This window comes from Piliocolobus tephrosceles, chromosome 21, assembly GCF_002776525.5.
Source record: "Piliocolobus tephrosceles isolate RC106 chromosome 21, ASM277652v3, whole genome shotgun sequence".
NCBI classification, from domain to species: domain Eukaryota; kingdom Metazoa; phylum Chordata; class Mammalia; order Primates; family Cercopithecidae; genus Piliocolobus; species Piliocolobus tephrosceles.
The window spans coordinates 26,014,644-26,030,218 of record NC_045454.1 but is presented as its reverse complement, the minus strand read 5'-3'; the positions used below and the strand labels follow the sequence as shown (position 1 = coordinate 26,030,218).

The following is a 15,575-nucleotide window of genomic DNA, read 5'->3' as shown; positions in this document are numbered from 1 at the left end:
AGCATCTTAAATGTTATACTTACTAGCTGTGTGAGCCTGAGCAAGCTGCTTAACCTCTTTGTGCCTCACTCTTCTCATAGGTAACATTGGAATAATCATCCTTATCTCTTAGGGTATTTCCAGGACAGTGTGAGCCTTTGTAAAGGACTTAAAATCTGTAAAGCACACAGTCACATACATTATGATGTGGGTAACTGGAGAAATGCATTATTTTCTTTGGAGAGGAGAACAAATACTGCTACTGGAGAAATGCATTATTTTCTTTGGAGAGGAGAACAAATACTGCTATCATACTGTATTTTTGTTAATTTTTGGGGGGGGCTGGAAAATTGGCAATTCAAATTTAACATTAGCTTGGAAGAATTCACTGGTAAGAATGAAGAAGAATTTTTTTAGAAAGAATAGTAATGGTTTCTGGTTCAGTGAGGAACTTGCTAGTTGCTACTCTATCTTAACAACATGTAAAAAGCTGAACAAACTGGAAAATGAACAGCTCTTCTTAGATCCCAAAGGGAAGTGGGTTCACAAGACAAATCACTGACCCCCAAATTAGAGACAGATAGGCAAATACGGAGAATCACAACTTACTGGAATAGAAATTCATGAGCAGAACTTCTGAAGGAATCAATGCCAAAGTAGGGATATCTGAACTGTAATTGATGACTTATTGGAGTCTCAGTGTGGATAAATCTGAGAGTTAAAAATTCTAGGTGGACTAGTCATTGGGTATCCCTCACAATTAAGTGAGTTTTACCCCCTTGGAACTGGACCAGGTTCCCACACGGAATGCTGGAGGAAAATCCCCTCATGCTCCTGGCAGGAGGAGGTGAAAAAACATCTAAGAGTGCATCAGAGCATTCTGTTCTTAACAAGGTCTGCCCTTAGGAGAAACTATTCAACCAGAGCCTAACCTGCTATGGTTTCGTCAGAACTTACCTCACCTGGAAGAAAGGAAATACCCAACTCTACACGCTTGCAGCCATCCCATCCCAACTAAGTGGCAGTGGGGTGGGGAGACTGAGAAGCATTTGAGAAGTTCACAGTACAGAAGCAGAGGCTCACTAGAAGACTGAGACCTAATCACAGGTCTAGAGAATGTGCCCCTTCTCCCTGCACCTTACTACCACTTTACTAAAGGCCTATTTACAGTGTTTCCTTTTATCCAGTATATAATGACCAGCTATCAAGTGAAAAGTACAAGGCATACTAAAAAGCAAAAGAGTGCAGATTGAAGAGACACAGCAAGTATCAAAAGGAGACTCAGATATGATAGAGATGCTGGAATTATCAGATCAGGAATTGAAAACAACTATGATTAATATGTTAACGGTTCTAATGTATAAAGTAAACACCATGCAAGAACAGACAAGCAATGTAAGCAGAGACATGGAAATTCTAAGAAGAAAAAACAAAAAAGAAATGCTGGAGATTAAAAAAAAACTATAACAGAAATTAATCATGCCTTTGATGGGCTTGCTAGTAAATTGGACATGGCTGAAGAAAGAATCTCTGAGCTTGAAACGTGTTTCAATAGAAACCTCCAAAATTGAAAAGCAGGGAGAAAAAAATGGGGGTGGCAAAGCGGAGAATAATATCTGAGAACTATAAGACAAATATGAAAGGTATAACATACACATATGGGAATACCAGAAAGAGACAAGAGGAGAAAAGTAAAGAAGAAATATTTAAAATAATAATGCCCCCAAAATTTCCTCTCAAACTAATGTCATACATCAAACCACAGATCTAAGAAGCTCAGAGAATACCAATCAGGATAAATGTTAAAAAAAATTACACCTAGGTATATAATTCAAAATACAGAAAATCAAACATAAAGAAAAATTCCCCAAAGAAGCCAGAGGGAAAAGCACCTTACCTATAGACAAGCAAAAATAAGAATTATGTCTGACTTCCTCTCATAAACCATGCCAGCAAGAAGAGAGTGGAGTGAAATATTTAAAGTGTTAAGAGAAAAAAAAAAATCTTAAAATTCTGTACCCTGCAAAATTGCTTTTCAAAAGTGAAGGAGAAATAGACTTTTTATACAAACCAAAATGTAGGGATTCTTTTATTTTTTTGGCCAGCAGACCTGCCTTGCAAGAAATGTTAAAAGAAGTGCTTTAGAGAGCAGGAAAATTCTATAGGTCAGACACTTGGATCTACATAAAAAACGGAAGAAACCAAAGGAGAAATAAGTGAAGGTAAAGTAAAAGCTTTTTTTCTTATAACAAATACATTTATTCAAAATAAAAATAGCAACAATGTATTTGATTATATATGTGTTTTTGTATACATGCATACATAATCAATATAGTCATGTGTATACAGATGCATATAATCAATATAGATACATGTCTCTTAACAATGAGGATACTTTTTGAGAAATGAGTCATTAGGTGATTTTCTCATTGTGTGAACATTGTAGAGTGTGCTTACACAAATCTAGATAGTATAGCCTACTATACACCTAAGCTGTTTGTTATAGCTTATTGCTTTTGAGTTACAATTCTGTACAGCAATACAGTATTATAATATTATGTTGACCAAAACATTACATAAGGCATGATATTGTGTGTGTATGTGTGTGTGTATACATGTATATATTTATATGAAATAAATGAAAACAATAACATAGGGGATGGGAAGGAAGAATTAGGTGTATTTTGCTATTATAAAGTATTCACATTATCCATGAAGCAGTATAGCAGTGTAGTTACACTATGTTATAGTTATTTAAAAGTGAACTTGGATTAGTTGTAAAGATATAGTGCAAACTCTATGGCAAAAACTATAAAAAGAAAAAAAGAAATATAACTGATATACTAAGAAAAGAGAGAAAATGGACTCACGTAAGTTTTTCAGTTAAAACCACAAATGGCATAAAAAGACTAGGAGATAACAGGAACAAAGGACTAAAGCAATGAATGGCAAACAATGAATTTTGTAGACATTAATTAAACCACATCAGTAATCACTTTGAATGCCAATGGTTAAAATGTGCTAATTAAAATAGACACATTGCCAGAATTGATCAAAAAATGAGATCTAACTATAGGTTTTATAGAAGAAACCTACTTTAAATACAAAGACACATCTAGATTAAAAGTAAATGGATGGAGAAAGACATACAATGCTAACATTAATCAAGAAAGTGGGAGTAGCTATATCAATTTCAGATAGAGCAAATAAAGCTACCAGGAATAAAGCATGGCATTTCACAACGATAACGGAGTCAATTCTCCAAGAAGGCATAACAATCCTTAGTAAAGTTGTGCCTAACAAGGCATCAAAATATATGAGGTAAAAATGGATAGAACTGAAAAGAAGAAAAAATGAATCCAATATTATACTTAGAGACTTCAACATTCTTCTATCATGAAAGAACAGACCTAGCAAACAGAAAATTAGTAAGAACACAGTTGAGTTCAACACCACCAACAATCAACTGTATATAATTAATGTCTATAGACAGCTTCATTCAACAACAGCAGGATACACATTCTTCTCAAGCTCATATGGAAAACTGGAAAAGTAACCAAAGTAGACCACATTCTGGGCCATAAAATACACCTTAGCAAATTTAAGAAAATAGAAATCACACATTGTCTGCTTGTGGACCACAATGCAATTAAACCATAAATAAATAGGAAGATAGGTGGAAAGCCCCCAAATACTTGGAGATTAAACTACACTTCCAAATAACACATGATCAAAAAAGAAATACCGAGAGAAATTTAAAAATATTTTGAGATAAATGAAAATGAATACACTATTTATAAAATTTGTGAGATGCAGCAAAAGCAGTGCTTAGAGGGGAATTTATAGCATTAAATACATATATTAGAATTAGAAAAAAGAAAGAATAAAAATTAATCCTCTAAGCTTCCATTAGAGAAAACTGGAAAAAGAAGAACAAATTAAGTACAGAATAAGGAGAAGAAAAAATGAAAATTAGAAGAGAAATCAATGAAATTGAATTCAAGAAAAAAATACAGAAAATTTATGAAAACAGAAGCATGTTTTTAGAAAATATAAGTAAAATTAAAAACCTTTGCCCTAGCTAACCAAGGAAAGACAAGATACAAATTAGTAATATTGTAAATGAAAGGGGGCATCACTACCGATCCCATGGACATTAGAAGCATAATAAATAATGGTTATAAACAATTCTATGTCCACAAATTGATAGCTTAGATTAAAATAACCTATTATTTGAAAGATAAAATGTACTAAAACCCACATAAGGAGAAACTGACAATTTTAACTGGCTTATATTTATTAGAGAAATTGAATCAATATTTAATAACTCAAAACAGAAAGCACCAGCTCCAGATAGCTTTACTCATGAATTCTATCAAATATTTAAGGGAAAAATAATACCAATTCTGTAGACTCTGTTTCAAAAGTAGAAGCCCAGGAAATATTTCCTAACTCATTCTGAGCAGCCCACATTACATTCATACCAAAACCAGACAAAAAGACATGACAAGAAAAGTAAACTACGAACCAATATTCTCATGGGCATAGATGCAAAAATCCTCAGCAAACTATTAAAACAAAATTGAATCCAATAACGCCTGAAAATAATTATGGACCACAGTTGGCTGGGATTTATCCCTGGTATGCAAGACCAGTTCAACACTTGAAAATCAATTATTATAATCTATCACATCAGCAGGCTAAAGAATAAAACTCACAAGACCATATCAATAGATGCACACAAAGTGCTTGATCAAATCTAACACCATTTATGATAAAAACTATCAGTAAACTAGAAACAGAGGGAAACCTGATAAAGAATATTCACAAAAACTGATAGCTAATGTCATAGTTAATGGAGAGAAACTCAAAGCTTTCCCACTAAGATTAGGAACAAAAGAAGCATGTGTCCTCTCACCATTCTTTTCAACATCATACTGGAAATCCTACCTGATGCAATAAGACAAGAAAAGGAAGTAAAATATATACATGATGGGAAGGATTAAATGAAATTGTCTTTTTCACAGTGACATGATTGCCTATCTAGAAAATAAAAAGAAGAAAAGTACTCCTGGTACTAATAAATAATTATACCAAGGTTGCAGGATAAAGGTTAATATACAAAAGCCTATTGCTTTTCTGGTAACAGCAATGAACAAGTAGAATTTGAAAATAAAAACAAAATGCCGTTTATATTAACACCCCCAAAAATGAAATCTAACAAAATAGGTACAAAATCTATATGAAGAAAGCTATAAAACTCTGTTGAACTAAACCAAGGAAGGACTAAATAAACAAAGAGGTATTCATATTCATGGATAGAAAGATTTAATATTGTGAGATGTCACCTCTTCCCAACTTGATCTATAGACTCAAAACAATCCTAATCAAAATCCTAGAAGGTTATTTTGTAGATATTGACCAACTGATTCTCTGATTTACACGGAGAGGTAAAAGGCCCACAATAGCCAACATAATATTGAAAGAGAAGACCAAAGTTGTGTCACTGACTTCTAGACTTATTATAAAGCTACAACAATCAAGATGACGTGGTATTGTCAAAGAAAAAAAAATAGACAAGTCAATGGAACAGAATTAAAAAACCCAGAAATAGACCTATAAGAATATAGTCAGGGTCAGGCATGGTGACTCACTCCTGTAAACCCAGCACTTTGGGAGACAGAGGTAGGCGGATCATGAGGTCAAAAGATGGAGACCATCCTGGCCAACATGGTGAAACCCCATTTCTACTAAAAATACAAAAATTAGCTGGGCATGGTGGTGGGTGCCTGTAGTCCCAGCTACTCAGGAGGCTGATGCAGGAGAATGCCTTGAACCTGGGAGGTGGATGTTGCAGTGAGCCAAGATCACACCACTGTGCTCCAGCCTGATGACAGAGCAAGACTCCGTCAAAAAAAAAAAAAAAAAAAAAAAAGAACACAGTCAGATGGTCTTTGATAAAATACCAAAGACCATAAAATAGTAATAAATAATCTTTCCACAAATGATGCCAGGACAACAGAACATCCACATGACCAAAAAATAAAATAAAATAAAATAAAATCTAGACACAGATCTTACATTCTTTCCCCAAATGAATTTGAAACCACTAAACTCTTAGAAGATAGCACAGGAGAAAATCAAAATGACCTAGGGTTTGATGGTAACCCTTTAGATATAATGTCAAAGGCATGATCCATGAAAGAGCTAATCGATAAGCTGGACTTCACTAAAATTAAAATTTGCTGTTTTGCGAAAGACACTGTTAAGAGAATTAAATGACAAGTCATAGGCTGGAAGCAAATATTTGCAAAAGACATATCTAATAGAAGATTGTTATCCAAAATATACAAAGAACTCTTAAAACTCAATGAAAGAAAACAGTGACGCAGCTGAAAAAAATGGGCCAAAGACCTTAACAGATGCCTCACCAAAGAAGATATACAGATAGCAAACAGTCTATAAAAAGGTACTCTGTTCTGTATGTCATTAGGGAAATGCAAATTGGAGCAGCAATTAGATACCTCTACATACCTATTTGAATGACTAAAATGGATAACACTGACAACACCAAATGCTGGTAAGAACATGAAGTAACAGAAACTCTCTCTCATTGCTGGTGGGAACGCAAACCGAAACAGCCAATTTGGAAGATAGTTTGGGAGTTTCTTACAAAACTAAACACACTCTTATCATACCATCCTTCAATCTCACTGCTTGGTATTTACCCAAAGGACTCAAAAACTTAGGTCTTAAAAACAACAACAACAACAACAACAACAACAACAACAACAACAGAAAACCTGGACATGGATATGTGTAGCAGCTTTATTAAGAATTGCCAAAACCAATATGTTCTTGAGTAGGTGAATGGATAAATAAACTAGAAGTCTAGTATATCTTGACTTTGGAATATCATTCAGGGCTAAAAAGAAATGAGCTACCAAGCCATGAAAAGATACATAGAAAACTTAAATGCATATTAATAAGTAAAAGAAGCCAAACTGATAAGGCTACCTACTGTATAATTTCAACTCTATGACATTCTGGGAAAGGCAAAATGATGGAGATAGTAAAAAGATCAGTAGTGTCCAGTGGAAAACTGGAGGGAGGCAGGTGAACAGATAAAGCACAGAGGATTTTTAGGGCAGTGAAACAATTCTGTACAATACTACGATGTTGAATACTCATTAGGCATTTACCTAAACCCATAGAATGTGCAATACCAAGAGCGAACCCTCATGTAAACTATGGACTCTGGGTGCTGACGATGTGTTAATGTACGTTTATCAATTGTAACAAATGCATGCACCACTACAGTGTGGGCTGTTGGTAATGGGAGGTTGTGCGTGTGTGTGGGAAGGGGGGTGCCTCGGAAATCTCTGTGCCTTCTGCTCAATTGTCTGTAAATCCAAAACTATTCTGAAAACTGCAGTTTAGTACCACATACTAAACTGTACTTTAAAGCAAGTATAATTAAAGCAGTGTGGTGTCAGGGAAAAAAATGTAGAAAAATCAATTAAAAAGAAGAAAATCTCGAAAGGATCCTAACATTGTGATAGCATCGTGATAGATGCCTATTGAATATTTAGTAATAAACGAATACAGCTTAGTACAGTGTTAGAAGTAACATTTCAGGAGAGTAGGTTACAGAAAATTACTCGACAGGTAGGTCTGGGGCAAATTGTAATCATTTAATTTTTAATAATGGTTAAATTATTCTCTCACCCTGTACTATTGCCCAAATACACACACACACATATACAGATTGATTAGAAAGTTACAAAATGACTTAAAAATATCAATCTCTTCATGTTGATTAAATGTTCATGTTAAATCTAAAAATGAAGGGAGGCATCAAAAAGAGAAAAAGCTTAAAAGATTTGTCTACATAAAAATAAATACATAATGAATGTCAAATTGCTAAAAAAATTCACTATGTTTGACAAGTTGATTTTTCTGGATAAGTCATATAATTTAATATAGAAATGTCAAAGATTTTGGAAAAAAACTGACTAAAGGAATAAATAAGCCATACTCCAAAGAAGCAGTCTACGTGGCCATGGCATATCCGCTTATGTCTAATCCCCTTTGACTAGAGTGCAGGAATGTGTGATTAAACTGAGCAGGAACTAACCTGGGCTTCATGAGTGGCCACCACTGTATTCATTCAACTGCTGGGTGGAAGAGCAGTCCTGGAGCAGAGTCCGCTCCTCTTCCAGCTCAGCCCGGCCAGCCTGGCTTCCCCCTTCCTTCCTCAGAAGACCAGAGACGATGATTTAAGAAATAAAAGTTGGAAGTGTCTTCTTTTAAGTCAAATTACAATATTAAATGTTAGAAAGCACTGAGATCCAGTTTTTACTGGAAATACCATCTATTGCCATTATTTGCCAAATACAAATACCCATAAAAAGTCATGGCTGGGCGCGGTGGCTCACGCTTGTAATCCCAGCACTTTGGGAGGCCAAGGCGGGCAGATCACCTGAGGTTGGGAGTTTGAGACCAGCCTGACAAACATGGTGAAACGCCATTTCTACTAAAAATATAAAAATTAGCTGGGCGTGCTGGTGGCACCTGTAATCCCAGTTACTTGGGAGACTGAGGCAGGAGAATCGCCTGAACTCCGGAGGCGGAGGTTGCAGTGAAATGAAATTGTGCCATTGCACTCTGGCCTGGGTGACAGAGCAAGACTCTGTCTAAAAAAAAAAGTCATGATCTTTGAGAAAAATTAGAGAAAAACATAAGCTAATGTAGAACAATTTACTAAAATAATTCACAAAAAAGTAACAATTTAGAAATCACTAATGACAACACCATAGCATATAAAATTATAGTTTCCTGGGAAATACTTATAGATGTATAGATATAGATATATGTATACGCATATTCACATTTATATACACATAAATAATACATATATGTGTATATCAATATATGTATGTTTCTTTTTTAAATGTGATATTCTAATCTATTTACTGTTTCAAAACTTTTTCAATTCATATATTATAAACATTTTCTATTTAGAAACAATTCTACTCCTCTGCATTTTAAATGCCAAATAATACTCCATTGTTTGTGCAGACCATAATTTTTTATTACCTCAATCATTATTGGGTAGTTAGATCACTTCCAATTTTTTGCATTTGATACAACACTGAGCTGCCCTTAGTTTTGTTCAACATTCGTGAACACACACGAAATTTTCCTAGGATAAACTGTTAAGCCCTTAATACATGTTGCCAAATTATCTACTGAAACCTTCTATAATAGACTCTCAAATGAAGTGGGAGGGATATTTCTAAAGTCAGTGCATATAATACAAAATGCTTGTCATCAAAATTGCCCTGGTGCATCTTTTAAGAAAATACAGTGTTGGAAATTGACATTCAGCAATTCATTTGTTCATGCAATAACTCAAACACTGTTTATTGAGTAATTACTCTGTTTCAGGCATGGTGCCAGGAGATGGAGATGGGACAGACACAAAACTAGACCAATATATTCACTGTAAAAAGCTATTCTGGTGGAGACAGATAACGAAAATTAAGCCTAACAATCACAAAATTTCTAAAGCATTAGAAGATGATAAGTAATATAGAAAAAAAAAGACTAGGCAGGGATAAAAGAGAAGTATGTTGGGAGGAGGGTGCCATAGAGGTTTAGATGGTCAAAGGAAGCTCCATTGAGAAGAGTTGACTTGACGAAAGCGAGAATTGAGCTATGCAACTAGCTGGTGGAAGGGCATTCGCAGGAGAGGAAACACCATGTATGAGTTGAGAAGGAGGCACAACTGGCATGTTGAAGGAACAAAAAGGAGGTTGGTGTGTCCAAAGACCAGTGTGTGGCAGGAAGAGTGAAGGACAGGAGGAGACCAGAGAGGTGAGCTAGGCAGGGCATTGGGTGGATATGGACTTTTTCCAGAGAGGAATGTGGAGCATGTTTAGCAGAGGCATGACTTGAGTGACTCCTGTTTTAAAGGATCTCTTTGACTGCTCCTTGGAAAACAGATTGGAGGGTACAAGGTGGGGATGGGTAGCAAGGAGAGCCATCTTGGCAGTTCTTATGCTAGGAGCTGTTAGGCTTTAGGGGACATCTGGTATGAGAATGGGTCCTTAAACATGAGTCTCAGACCCAGCCCTTGGGATAGTCACACCACACAGACCCAGTGAAGAAACAGCTCTGGGGAGAAAGCAGCGGAACCTCCCTTCAGGTGCTCTCTCCTGAGCACACACCTGGAGGGAAATGATAGGCTCCAGGTACATCTTCCTTCCTTCTTTCTACCTTCCTTCTTTCCTTTTCTCTTTCTTTTCTTCTTCCCTCCCTCCCTTTCTACCTTCTCCCCTCTCTTCCTTCCTTCCTTCCTTCTTCCCTCCTGTATTAGTCTGTTTTCACAGTGCTACAAAGAGCTTCCCAAGACTGGGTAATTGATAAAGGAAAGAGGCTTAGTCGACTCATAGTTCCGCATGGCTGGAGAGACCTCAGGAAACTTAAAATCATGGCAGAAGGTGAAAGGGAAGCAAACACCTTCTTCACATGGCTGCAAGAGAGAGAATTGCAAGCAGGGGAAATGCCAGATGCTTATAAAACCATCGGATCTCCTGAGAATTCACTATCACAAGAACAGCATGGGGAAAATTGCCCCATGATCCAATCACCTCCTTCCCTCCACATGTGGGGATTACAATTTGAGGTGAGATTTGGGTGGGGACACAGAGTCAAACCATATCATCTCCCTTTCTTCCTTCCTTCTTCAATTCCTTCCTTCCTTCTTTCCTCTCTTCTTCTCTTGCTCCCTCTCTTCCTTCCTTTCTTCATTCCTCCCTTCCTCCCTCTCTCTCTTCTTCTTTCTTTCCCTTCCCTCCTTCCTTCCCTTCCTTCCTCTCTTCTTTCTTTCCCTTCCCTCCCTTCCTTGGTACCTCCCTCCCTTCCCTCCCTCCCTGTCTCCTTCTTTCTTTTCCCTTTGTTGGGGGAGGGGTGTGGTGGACAAATGCACAGTTAAAATTATGTAAATCAAACTTGTCAAATGTATCACTCTACTGTAGCAAATTTCATTATTGCTCGTACCTGCTTACACTTACCCCAACCATGAGTAGAATGTTGTCGTTACTGTTGTTTTAATCTTTGGATGTGTGTAGACAGAATGTTAAGTTACTGACAATGCTATAGGCATTGCTTTGTTTGCTGGTACATGGGAACATTTTCCCCAGCTTCTTGGCTGTCCATGTTTCTGTCCTGAGTTGTCTTTCCTGCACTTTGCAGGCATGGAAACCTTGTTCCACACATTGCTTGGTGCCCTGTCCAGGGCTGCAAGATGCACTGTGTCTCCTCTGCCCAGCAAGTCACAAGCCCCTCCAGGGTGAGAGGAGAGCCTTCCCTTCCCTTGCTCCTCCCTTCAACACAGGGAGCTGGAGCTGGACAGCCCCACAGGCACTCAGTAAGCACACACCACATAGACAGGTTAACATGTACCTTTGAAAAGGTGGATCAGGGGGATTTTGTAATGATGCGGCAGCGAGGATTCTTTGAGGATGGAACTTGGGATCTTTCAAGTTCTCAGTAGGGCTACGATCCTTCCTGGACTCTAGTTATATCCTGCAAAGGTGTAGGAGATGAGCCAGTCAGGTGCCATTCTGGAGAGGTTGCTTGTCGACTGTTCCTGAACACAATTGCTCATTCACAGCTGTCACTCCCTGAGCAGCCACCCTTCCAGGTTAGGGGCCAAGTGCCTTACACTTGTTACTTCATGCAATTCTCACCCTAAGCCCATGATACTGCAATTTTTATAATTTATCATTTACAGGTGTGAAAACCAAGGTGGAACATTTTAGGGACTCCCAGCTAGTAAGTGGAGGTTTCCTTTCCTGCCCCTTCTTTATTCCATTATGGACAGAGCTGACTGTATCTCTGCATTCGCTGCAAGTCTGCAAGGCTCCCTCAATCTTTGATCCACTTCTTTCTCCTGAAGGGCACTGAAATACTGGCTGTTTATGGCCCCTGAAACTCGGGTTGAGAGGACCCAAAGAGCTCTTTTCACCAAGGGTGTGGCCTCAGCAGCTTTCATTCCTTCCTGGCCCCAGCTGGCTCTGGGCTGAGCCCGCTTCAGCAGGGAGCACCATGTGGAGATGAGTCTCAACCTGGAGTCTGCCATTTGTTTCCATTCCTTCATTGCCATTCCAAAGAGAGGAATGACTGCCCGACCCTCTATCTGGGGCAGACTCAGCCCAAAACAGAGGCTCCTGGCTCATTTCCCCACCTGGACACTAGCCTCTCTCAGCTCCTTAGCACTTTGAATCCAACCCCACTCTTTGGCACTTAGCTGATAAATACAAGGCTGCCTTTTCCAAAAATATTTCTGAATAGCCAAAGTAGAAACTTTATAATTTGGAAATAGTATTCAAACGGCTTTAAAGACACATCTAGGTCTATGTTCTATTTTTGTCTTGGGGAAATTCTACAGATACATGGATGGATGGATGGATGGATGGATGGATGGATGGATGGATGGATTGATGGATGGATGGATGGGTAGGTGGGTTGATGAATAGATGGGTGGATGGATGCATGGGTAGATGAATGGATGGATGAATTGATGGATGAGTGGAAGATTAATAATAGATGGATGGGTGAAGTGGATGGATGGATGGATGGATGGATGGATGGATGGATGGATAAATGAATGGATGGATGTGTGAATGGATAAGTGAATGGATGGATGAGTGGACAGAAGAATGGATGGGTGGATTAATGAATAAATGGGTGGGTGATTGGATGGATGAATGGATGAGTGGGTAGATTTATGGATGGATGGATGGATGGACAGATGGGTGGGTGGATGGATGGATGGATGGATGGATGAGAGAATGGGTGTATGGGTGGATGGATGGATAGGTGGATGGATGGATAGGTGGAGAGATGGATGAACAGATTGATTTCTCACACTGAACAAGTACCAACATGGGCAAAAGCAAAGCAAGAAGCACCAAAAGCATGTTTTATTTTGGGTGAAAGGAAAGTCCTTGGAACCACAAGTCCAGGCCCCCAAAATCCTTGGGCTGCATCACCATTCTGGGAACAGCAACATGTCCTTCAGCTGTCTTATATTCCCTTCTCCAGCAAGGACATAAGGACACGATAAATACTTAAACTGCCACAAGAAAATTTCAAGTTATCCTTTTTAAAAATACTTTATGAGAGAGCCATTTGATAATGGTAGACATCAGCCCCTAAGTAGACAGAAATCTATTTTTCAGCATTTAATTCATACAAATCTTCCATTTTCAATAAACATTAACTTAACACAGACAAAATGGCTATAGAATGACAGAATCTCATCTCTCTTTGTAAAAGATTTTTAAACAAAAAGCCACGTTTATATTTGTTTGAATTCCAGGGGCCTAACGGCAGGTGAGTTGTTGGGATAACTCCTGTAATCTGCTCCAACTTTCTAGTGTTATAGAAGAAACAATATTGAGGAAATGTCCTAGATTTCCTTTTCTAATTTTTTCTATCTTTGCAACATTAAGTAATATGAATTTTCTTCCAAAATTGCAGAAATTTTTCTTTAAGACTAGGCGGGAAGAGTGGAAATAAAAGTCACATCTAAAACTTGCAAACGGTTTATAAACCTGGAGCAGGCGAGAACCATTATTGCTGGTGTCTGTCGTCAGCTATAGAATCATTAACATGAAATACCTTTTGATGAATGCATTGAAAAAAGTGATTATATATTAAAGTATAAAAGTCTATTTTTGCATCATTTAAATTACTTTACAATGCTGATTAAAATAACAGAACATTGTAGCTTGCTTAGCTAAACATTATATTTCCAAATCCATTTCCAATTGTTCCCCTTCAATTTGAACATTTTTTGAGCAATTTTAATGCTATTCATACCTGCTTGATTTTTTACTAGAAATTAAAATACACAGGTTTTTTATCAATGTTGCAAAGTACTGCAAAATTTAACTCTTTTGATGCCATTCAGAACCTCAAATTACAGGGAGATGCAACTTTTTTTCTCCCTTAATTCCAGGGGCTTGAAGAAGATATTTAGAAATATCAAAGCAGAAGAGCCTTGGAGATCATCTGAACTATTTCTGAGTTTATATAAGGGAAAACTGAGACTCACTTGGGATAACTAACGTGTCTAATATCACAATGGAAATTTGTAATAAAACGACAAATTGAGTCAAGTCTCCTGATTCACCATACGAGATTCTTTTGACTCTAAGAAACTTTCCTCCACAAAGTTCCCAAGAAAGAATAGCTTAGCCAAATCAATAGAGGAACTTCTGAGGAAATTGTACTTCTGTGTTTAAATACGTGGCACTTGTTCATGCCACCATTTAGTGCAGTGGTGGAGAAAAGAATCCCTTTGAATGATACCTGATTAATGTGTGTATAAAGCATGAGGGCCTATAAAATAGTGTGGAATATGGGACAAGCTATCTTGATGCCAAGCCAAGGAATGGACCTATGTGTTACCCAGGATGAGCTCCTTGTTCTAAAGCCTTTATCATAAGTGGAATGAATGACTGCCTTTGCTGATTATAGAAACCTCTGTCCTCCTTGTGGCAATACCCTTAGCACCAAGCACAGAGCCTCACACAGAGAATGTGTTCAAGAACTCTTCAGTAGACAAATGAATGAATGTCCCTTTATCATGTGGAGGTTTGGGGTTTCCAGCAACAAAAATAGATGCTAGTTAACATTAGGAGGATATGGATCGGTTTAGGATATCAAAGCAAAGGCTGAATTAACAAGGGGTCCTGGAAAGGTTGGGGGCTGAGCAGCTCCTGGCCTCTAGACTGCAAAAAGTAATGAGGTCTCTTTGGGCATCCTGCTGGGATAAACCCTCTTCAATCGTTTCCCATCTTTGTCTTCCTCATCTTAACATTCAGGCTCCCAAGAAAGAGAGTCCAATTGGCCGAGCTTGTACCACACGCCTATCTCTTGGCAATGTAGTTCATGAAGGCTATATACATGGGAAAGGGAAGTCAGGGGACTAGTATTAGAAGAAACAATGAATTGTGAGCAGACAAAAACATCATCACACATCCACTGTACACTTGAGCTTCTCCTTCTCCTGTAGAGTGAGGGTAGCAATGCCTAACTTGCAGGGTTGTTACGGGAATTGGAAATAGAATTAAAAGAGTCATAGTGTAATTCCCTGGCGCATAGCATGGGACCTATCACAGCTGGTTTTGTGTAGGGGCAGTGAAGACATGGTTTACCACAAGTCGTGGCTTTCCCAATGCTGATTCCTGAACTGTGGCCACACAGTTCCTCTTTCAAAGGTATTTGACGACACACACTTCCATGTGCAGATCTTACTTACTGATGCTACCTTCATCACAACATTTCTTCCATCCCAGCCATAAATTGAGTTGTGGAAGGCCCAAGTCATGCCAAGATTTTAGGACGGCTGAGGTTAGAATCAGGTGGAGCTGAGGCTGGGAAGCCAAAATGGGATGGGAGCCGGAACTGAAGGTAGCAGAGCAGTCAGGATCCTGATGTCTGAAGCATGTGATGAGCAGAAGGCCATGACTGAGGATTTCAAGACTGACCCCGGTTTGCCAGACGCCAGGTACAAGGCC

General features: G+C 38.1%; 1 long non-coding RNA gene across 1 annotated transcript in view; it reads left to right on the top strand.

Moving 5' to 3' along the window:
* Window positions 1-14,180, top strand: part of LOC111553906 — a 40,566-nt gene extending 26,386 nt beyond the window's left edge. The window contains exons 3-5 of the long non-coding RNA XR_002735113.1: window positions 2,088-2,201; window positions 11,239-11,413; window positions 14,012-14,180. This is a non-coding gene — a long non-coding RNA (uncharacterized LOC111553906). The remainder of the gene's footprint in view (window positions 1-2,087; window positions 2,202-11,238; window positions 11,414-14,011) is intronic.
* The last annotated feature ends 1,395 nt before the right edge of the window (window positions 14,181-15,575 follow it).